This window comes from Mesoplodon densirostris, chromosome 13, assembly GCF_025265405.1.
Source record: "Mesoplodon densirostris isolate mMesDen1 chromosome 13, mMesDen1 primary haplotype, whole genome shotgun sequence".
In the NCBI taxonomy this organism is placed as follows: Eukaryota; Metazoa; Chordata; class Mammalia; order Artiodactyla; family Ziphiidae; genus Mesoplodon; species Mesoplodon densirostris.
This window is the reverse complement of record NC_082673.1, coordinates 52,918,855-52,928,021: the sequence shown is the minus strand read 5'-3', so window position 1 is coordinate 52,928,021 and position 9,167 is coordinate 52,918,855. Positions and strand designations below refer to the sequence as shown.

General features: G+C 42.6%; 1 pseudogene; it reads left to right on the top strand.

Annotated features, from left to right (window-relative positions):
- Positions 1-993: 993 nt before the first annotated feature.
- LOC132500721 (small ribosomal subunit protein uS2-like) lies at positions 994-1,852 on the top strand (annotated as a pseudogene).
- The last annotated feature ends 7,315 nt before the right edge of the window (positions 1,853-9,167 follow it).

Here is a 9,167-nt window from a genome sequence, read left to right as displayed (position 1 = left end):
TTCTGTGCAAAGCGCACCCTCAGTTAGCCAGCAGGGTCTATACCCAGGGCATCATAGAAAGAAAGGGAAACAAAACTGGACCCTGAGGTGTAGACAGTTCAAAAACAATAAATAAATGAAGAGGTCAGTGGCATTATTTTTATTAACTTTCAAACTTGGAAACCTTTATCAAAACCAGGTCTTACAGGGGAGGGAGTAGGGAACCTTGAAGACCGGATGGCTTTTACAACTCTCGCCCCTCACCTGCTAGGTAAATAAGGAAGAGGAAAAAGAAATGACAGAAAGGGGGAGAGAGAAAAACCCTGTTTCCTTCAGCGAAGGCCAGGCTCCTGTCAGAAAGGGCCGGGTGTCCGGGGCCTCTGATGCAGGAAAGCAGAGGGGTGCTTGGTCTCCCACAAGCTCAGTCCACAATCTCCAACTGAGAGTGAGATCTGAGGACAAGCCAGAAGCAGTCAGTGGAAGAGCCAGCTTCGGTGTAATGACTTCTCAAACCGGAGGTGTGCCTTTAGACACGTCATAGAAATTCTCCAAACCTTCTTTTCCTATTTTGAAAAGTGAGAGAGGGGTTTGGAATTTGTGATGCGTAAGGCCACTTCCACCTCTAAGATTTATAATTCCAATGATACAGTGTTGACAGTGTTCTAATAATTCCACCTCATCTTCAATTGGTATCCATGAAAAAGTTGAAAGATCATACAATTTGGAGTCAAGTCTAGGGTTCAAGTCCCAATCTGCCAACTATGTAACATTAAACAAGCCCTGTAATTCCTCTGAGCCTTTTTCCTCATCTATAAAACTGACAAAATAAATCTCATAGGGTTGTTGTAAGATTCAAGTGAGGGGATATTTGTGAGGGTACTTATAAACTGTAGAGGTTAAAACAAACATAGCAGAACATTCTTACTAAGTCTGATCCCCTTCTGCACTACCCAGACAGGGGTCCATACGGTGTTGTTCTGGATTCCCATTGTAACTTAAAGGGAAACTTTCACAATGTCCGGAGCCCTTGATTTCCTGCAAATGAAGGAGGAGGATGTACTCAAATTTCTTGCAGCAGGAACCCACTTAGGTGGCACCAACCAGACTTCCAAATGGAGCAGTACATCTACAAAAGGAAAAGTGATGGCGTCTACAACATAAATCTGAAGAGAACCTGCGAGAAGCTTCTGCTGGCAGCTCGTGCCGTTGTTGCCATTGAAAACCCAGCTGATGTCAGTGTCGTATCCTCCAGGAACACTGGCCAGCGAGCTGGGCTGAAGTTTGCTGCTGCCGCTGGAGCCACTCCTATTGCTGGCCGCTTCACTCCTGGAACCTTCACGAACCAGATCCAGGCAGCCTTCCGGGAGCCAAGACTTCCGGTGGTTACTGATCCCAGGGCTGACCACCAGCCTCTCACAGAGGCCTCTAACGCTAACCTGCCTACCATTGCTCTGTGTAACACAGACTATCGTCTGTGTTATGTGGACATTGCCATCCCATGCAACAACAAGGGAACTCACTCAGGGGGTCTGATGTAGCTGATGCTCGCCCGGGAAGTTCTGTGCATGCGTGGCACCATCTCCCGCAAACACTCATGGGAGGTCACAGCTGATCTCTGCTTCTACAGAGATCCTGAAGAGATTGAAAAGGAAGAGCAGGCAGCAGCTGAGAAGGCTGTGACCATGGAGGAATTTCAGGGTGAATGGACTGCTCCAGCTCCTGAGTTCACTGCTACGCAACCTGAGGTGGCAGACTGGTCCGAAGGTGTGCAGGTGCCCTCTGTGCCTGTTCAGCAGTTCCCCACTGAAGACTGGTCTGCAGCTCCCACCACTCAGGCCACTGAGTGGGTAGAACAACCACTGAGTGGTCTTAAGCTGTTCGTCTGCAAACTCGTAAAATGGAAGTAGGTTGACAGAAAATAAACAGTTTCCAAAAAACAACCCCAAAAAGTCTGAGCCAATCATTTCCGTTTTTTCGCTCAATTTAAAATTCACTAATCAAATACTTAAATCATTCATTCCATAAGTACTGACAGAATGTCCCCTGTTTTAGGCACTAGAGATACTTTAGTGAATAAGACACTGGAGGTCACTGATATCATGGAACTTGGCGTTGAAGATGTTCTTTTTAACATCTGCATCAGAATAGGAAATCTGGACATATAAATATTTTAGCAAGATACATAAAAGGTAAACAAGCTGTGTCCAGTATTGTAGAGATATGAATTCAACAAATATGTAGGAAGCTCCTACTATGGCCCCAGACATAAGGACTAGGCACTGTTCTAGGTGTTGAGAGGCTCAGCATTGAACAAGACAGACCAAGTCCCTGGCCTTTTGGAGCTTACATTCCACCAGAAGAACTGAATCAATCAGACTATCACTAATTATATATGGAAGACACAGCCAAAAAAGAGTATGAGGCTGATGTGAGAGGTATGAACATAGTTCTGGAGCCAGAGCTTCAGGCTTCTTTTCCTAGCCACCCTCAGTTTCCCCTTATCGAAACGGAAGGCACAATAAACTCTAACTTGCCCTCCTCATGCCTCATTTCTCCTTCCAAATATTCAGCTTGGACAAGTTAACAGCCTTTACCAAGTAATGAGACGTTTGGGCGTAGAAAATAACCACGACTATTTTTCAGCTGTGGTCAGTTGTTATGGCTTAATTAGATTTTCAAACAGCATTCATGCACTCTACAAAAGTGTGATTCAGCTTTATCCTTCTTTCAGGTTCCTTTGAAGCTACCCCATGACTCACTTAACATAAGGACTCCCACAGCCAATAACAGACTACCAGTTTCCATTTAACCTCTAAAGTATTGATCATTGTGCTGTATATTCAGCTGTATATTCAACAACTGTGGATTCTTTTATATGAGGCACTGTACTAGGTCCTTGCTTCTGGCATTTACAATCACATTTGAAAACTTACGTTAGTTATAAGTCATTTGCATTTCTCTTTTAAGACAGTATGAGTAGATACCATTTGATTAAATGAGATATAGGAGCTCCCACGAAGGAGACATCACTTCTGACTCAAGCAACTAGGGACGAGGAGGATGCAACTCTGATGAGAGCCTGCTTTATCCTGGATATTTTATGTAGATTCTTCAACTTGATGTGGAATGCTTCACAAAGAACTTGGAATCTAAGACCTTGAGTGATGGGAAGAATTAGGAAAGGCAGAAATGAAGTTTCAGCTGAATACTAAATGATGGCCCAATGCTGGCCAGGCACAATGCAAGGTACCAGGCACACAAGGGTGAACAGTGTGGACCTTGTGGTAAAGGGCTTTCAGTGGGGGATACAAACAAATAAACAGGCAATTACAATCACTATATGGTGTGATGTGTGTTACAATAGGTAAAAACACCAGGGTGACGGGAGAACACAGTAAGGTGTATTTGTTAGGAGTCTTACAGTTGCATTTAATCTAAACTGTGATCGACTGGCTTATGTCAGCAGTAACCTCAGGGTGGATCCAGGACTTCAACAAGGAAACTCTCTCTCTCTCTCTCTCTCTGTATCACCATATCCTTTAATTTTGCATACGGTGTGTTCTTCCAGATGAATATTCTTTGACACAGTGACACCAGAGGCAACAGGCAGGCTTCCCAGCTCGCTCTAGTGGAAGGAAATCAGGGAGGGACTCTGGTCCTACTTGGACCATTCAGCTTTCCCTGAAACTGTTGCCCAGGGAAGGGGCACCATGATTAATAAGCTGGGTTTATGCATCTAACCCTGTTGATGGGTGGTAGAGAAAGGGAGAAATACATGCTGGGTCACCAAAAACAATGGCTACCATAAAGAAGCCCCTGAAGGGAACACTGCAACTGTGGAAAACAGCTAGAACACAGCGGAAGGAATGTGCATGGTGAGTTCCTGGGATGGTGGGAGATTAGTCTGGCTGCAGCCGTGGTCACACCTAAGAGCAGGGAGAAAAACCAAGGTCAGCCTGTGGAAGGCTTCGAATGCCTGGCTAAGGACTCTAGGTCAGCCTGATGGGTACGTGGTGACAGCTTTGTTCAGAATCTTTCCAATTTTCCTGAAAATCATTCAGAGCAATGAGAACAAAGGTATGAAACGCCTACATGCTTACATCTTCAGTAAAACAAGGAAGTGAGAAATTTCACAAACTTCATATGGTGTGTAGCATCACTGCCCCCCTCCCCGAACCAGCACAGGAAACCATACGTGCGGTTTAGCAGGTGCCCCAGGGAAGACTAGAAATGGCACAAGAGTCCAGAGGGTGGAGGTACAGCAATTCTCAGCAAAAATTCAACTCAGGAGAGTGCTCAGCCTGGGTGGGAATAGATGTGAGCAGGATTAAGAAGGAAGAGGGCATGACTACTGGGAGAGGAAGAAATTAATCCGTAAGTGCCTGGAGGACCCACAGGTGCAGCTTAGGAAAAAGAGAAGAGCAGGCTGGCAGGAAGGAGCAGAATGCCTGGAAACCAGTGGCTGGGGAGGAACCAGCGGAGCTCCAGACTAGTTGTAGGAGCTCAGCTGAGCCAGGTTAGAATCCTAAATTGAGAGGAGGTCCCGTTACAGGTAGGTGCCATAAAGTAAAGTACACACCCCCATACCGACAGAAGGAAGCCTTGAGCTGAGAAATGAGGAAAGCTCCCTTGTTCCTATCATGGGATTCTCTTGCCAATAGTTGTTTTAGAAAAATCCAACTCATTCCAAAATGATAAAGACTTATAACTCAACATCCAATCAAAGGTATTGTAAGAAAAACATCCATACAAAGGTACCGTCAGAAGAAAATCTGAAAAGGAGTAACAAAACTTCCCTGCAGACTAAGAAAACTCATCAGAGAAATGTGGCCACAAAGCAGAAGAAAATTTTAACCCAACATCCTATTATGAATTTTCAAAAATGTAACAAGGCAGCGGTGGCTATGCAGGGAGCTAACAAAGCAGAAATAACTCAAGGAAGGGATAGTCAGGTCAAGGAACGGAAGGTGACAGACAAGAGGAGGACAGGGAACAGAAATGGGTAGATTTACTAAATAAGTGTAAGAAAAATAAATACAAAACATTTCATATACAAAAACCAAATTACAAGAAACACAAGAGAGAGGAGACACCACTCTAAGGGACACCATGGAAGATAAAAAGAATAGAAATAAAAGTGAAGAAGATAAAATGGAAATGAATAAAAATCACTAGAGAGGGAGTGATAGGGAAGAGAGGCAAAGGAAATAACACAGATGTAAAGTCAGAGTTCCTGAGGAAAAAACCCCCAAACAGTGGAAGAGAACAGATATTTTAAAATAAACTCAATTTTAAGTAGGGTTTGGAACTCAGATTGGAGAGAGAGCTAGGTCCAGGTCACAGACCTAAATTTAGGAGCGAGGTGGGGAAGGCAGGTCTGGAAGTCATCTGCAAGGCTGCGGTAACCGGGAGCAGGTCAGGGTGCTGTCTGCCCGGCCATCCTACCTGGGGTCTCTGGGGAGCTTCCCCTGAACCGTGGCAGCCGCGTGAGTGAGACGGAGTGGGAGCAAGCAGCTCTGCTCCCACAGCCGGGCTCAGCCCAGGCTCCACCACCTGCAGAAGTAGAGGGCAGGGGCAGCACCTTAGATAAGGTGAACCAAAAGCTACAGAGATTAATATAAGGAACATGTATCTAGCACCCAACTTTATAAAATCTTAACCTTTTACCATATTTGCTTCATTCATCTCTCCAACCCCCACCTGAGATACCACTATCCTGAAATTGATTATTTTTGCAAAGCTTGCTTTTATGCTATTACTGCATAAGTAAGTATCCATAACTATATATAATACTTCTTTCACAAGCTTTCAAATTTTATATAAAGGTATCATACTGAATGTTTTGACCTAAAATATGCCCCCCCCAAAAAATTATGTTTTTGAAATTTATCCACGTTGATACATGTGGCTTTACTTGATTTTAACCATAGCACAGCATTCCATAATATGAATACACCACAATGTATTCATGCATTCTTTTGTTGATGGGCCTTTGGAAAAGGTCTGACAGTTATCTTATAAAACTAAAGCATATACCTACCTTAATGACCCAGCAATTCCCCTCTTAGGTATTACCCAAAAGAAATGAATATGCTTGTCCACAAAAAAGAAAGAAGCCAGACACAAAAAAGTGTATATGTGAGATTCCATTAATCCATATATATTTATATATATGTATATATATAAATATTCCCTAGTACAGAACTAGTAAAACCAATCTATGGTGGAAAAAATCAGAACAGTGGCTGCCTCTAGGAAGATGGAAATGGGAATTAACAGGGAAAGGAAACTTTCTGGAAGTGACAGTAATGTTCTATAATTTGTCAGGAGTTTGGGTTACACAAGTGTATCTATTAAGAATGTACACTTAATATTTGTACTTTTCATTGAAATTTTACCTCAAAGGAAAAAAAAACTAAACAAATACTGAACAATAGAGAAAAGACAGTCTCTTCAATAAATGGTGCTGGGGGCTTCCCTGGTGGCGCAGTGGTTGAGAGTCCGCCTGCTGATGCCGGGGACATGGGTTCGTGCCCTGGTCCGGGAGGATCCCACATGCCGCGGAGCGGCTGGGCCCGTGGGCCATGGCCGCTGGGCCTGCGCGTCCGGAGCCTGTGCTCCACGATGGGAGAGGCCACAGCAGTGAGAGGCCCGCGTACCGCAAAAAATAATAAATAAATAAATAAATGGTGCTGGGAAAACTGAACAGCCACATGTAAAAGAATGAAATTAGAACATTTTCTCACACTGTATACAAAAATAAACTCAAAATGGACTAAAGACCTACATGTAAGGCCTGAAACCGTAAAATTCCTAGAAGAGAACATAGGCAGAACACTTTGACAATAAACTGCAGCATTTTTTTTTTGATCTCTCTCTTAAGGCAAAAAAAAAAAAAAAAAGAAAAGCAAAAATAAACAAAAGAGACCTAATTAAGCTTAAAAGCTTTTGCACAGCAAAGGAAACCATCAACAAAATGAAAAGACAACCTACTGAATGGGAGAAAATATTTGCAAATGATGTGACCAATAAGGAGTTAATATCCAAAATATATAAATAGCTCTTACAACTCAGTATCAAAAAAAAATTTTTTAAATGGGCAGAAGGCTGAAAAGACACTTTTCCAAAGAAGATAGACAGATGGCCAACAGGCACATGAAAAGATGTTCAACATGGCTAATCATCAGAGAAATGCAAATCAAAATCACAATGAGATATCAACTCACACCTGTCAGAATAGCTGTCATCAAAAAGTCTACAAATAACAAGTGTTGGTGAAGATGTGGAGAAAAGGGAACCCTAGTGTACCCAACAGTGTACTGTTGGTGGGAATGTAAACTGGTACAGCCACTATGGAAAACAGCATGGAGTTTCCTTTAAAAAACTGAAAATAGAACTACCATATGATCTGGCAGTTCCACCGCTGGGTACACACCCAAAGAAAATGAAAACACTAATTCAAAAAGGTACATGCAACCCAATGTTCATAGCAGCGTTATTTACAATAGCCAAGATATGGAAGCAACCTAAGTGCCCATCAACAGATGAATGGATGAAGAAGATGTGTGTGTATGTATAGACACACACACAATGGAATACTATTCAGCCATAAAAATGAATGAAATTGTGCCATTTGCAACAATGTGGATAGACCTAGAGGGTATTATGCTTAGTGAAATAAGTCAGAGAAAGACAAATACTGTATTTTATCACTTATATGTGGAATCTAAAAAATAAAACAAATGAATATAACAAAACAGAAATGGACTCACAGATACAGAGAACAAATTAGTAGTTACCAGTGGGGAGAGGGAAGAGGAGAGGAAACTACTATGTATGAAATAAATAAGTATGGGATATATTGTACAGTACAGGGAATATAACCAAGATTTTATAATAACTTTAAATAAGCTATACAAATATTGAATCACTATGTTGTATACCTGAAACTAATATTAGAAATCAACTCTACTTCAATTAAAAAAAAAAAAAAACAAAACAAATATTGAAGTCTGTTAATGGGTAAGTGTATTGATAACCCCAACTTTTTTTTTTGGAAATGCATCAAAAAATAAAATGGAATGATGGCTGGAAGAGGGATGGACAGACGGAGAGATCAAGCATAGCAAAATGTTGATGAAATTTAGGTAGTGAGTATAAGGGTGCCCATGATAAAATCCTTTCAATTTTGCTGAACATTAAAAATTTTTATAATAAAAATTTCTCCCTACATGTTAACACTTAACTTGTCAAAAACCAACTCTTGACTTCATCCTGCCCTAAAGCCACTTTTCCCTTCATGTTCCCCATTCCAATAAGTGACAAACGTGCATCTAGGTGCTCACCTTTGGGTTGTCTCCATCCCACACATCTAATCCATCAGTACATCCTTTCAGCTCTACCTTCAACATATGTCCTGAATGCAACGCTGCAACCAGGCCCTGTTCCAAGCTACCACAGTCTTTCACCTGGACCGACTGGTTTACTAAGGGGTCTCCGTGCTTCTACTATCCCCGTTAGAACTTGCTCTCCATACAGCAGCCACGCTGATCGTTTTAAAACGCTTCCTGCTGCTGCCTCTGCTCCCACTCTGTCCCTTGCACACTCCATTCCAGCCATCCTGACCTCCTTGTTGTCCATTAACTATGCCAAGCTTCCCCTGCTTGGAATGTTCTTCCTCCTCATCCGCACGGCTTGTTCTCTCACTGCACAGCCTCTCTGCTCAGCTGTCACACCAGAGAGGTCCCTGAACATCTATCTAATATAGTACTTTGCATCACTTCCCTTACGCTGCCTGTATTTTTCCTCTGAGTTCTTATACTATCTGACATGTTTGTTTTCTATGCGCCGCCCCCCCATACTAGAATTAAGCTCCGAAGGGACAGGAATTTTTGTTTACCTTATTACATATTATGTCCTAGTGTTTGTTGAATTAAGGAATGCACTAGGTAAAACAGCACCTCCTCTTTGAGTCCATCCCATATCCCTCCCTACCCCCTACAGCTTAAGCAGTCCCCTCTCTCCTGTTAGAATATTGTACCTTTTCCATAGTGCTCATTGATAGTTATTTGTTACACATCTGTTCTCCGTCCCCGACACCAGTAGAATGTAAGCTCTTGTGGACAGTCCACGCCCTGCAGTTAACGACAACAGCGCCTGTCCCAGAGCAGGCTGAGCCAACCAGCGCC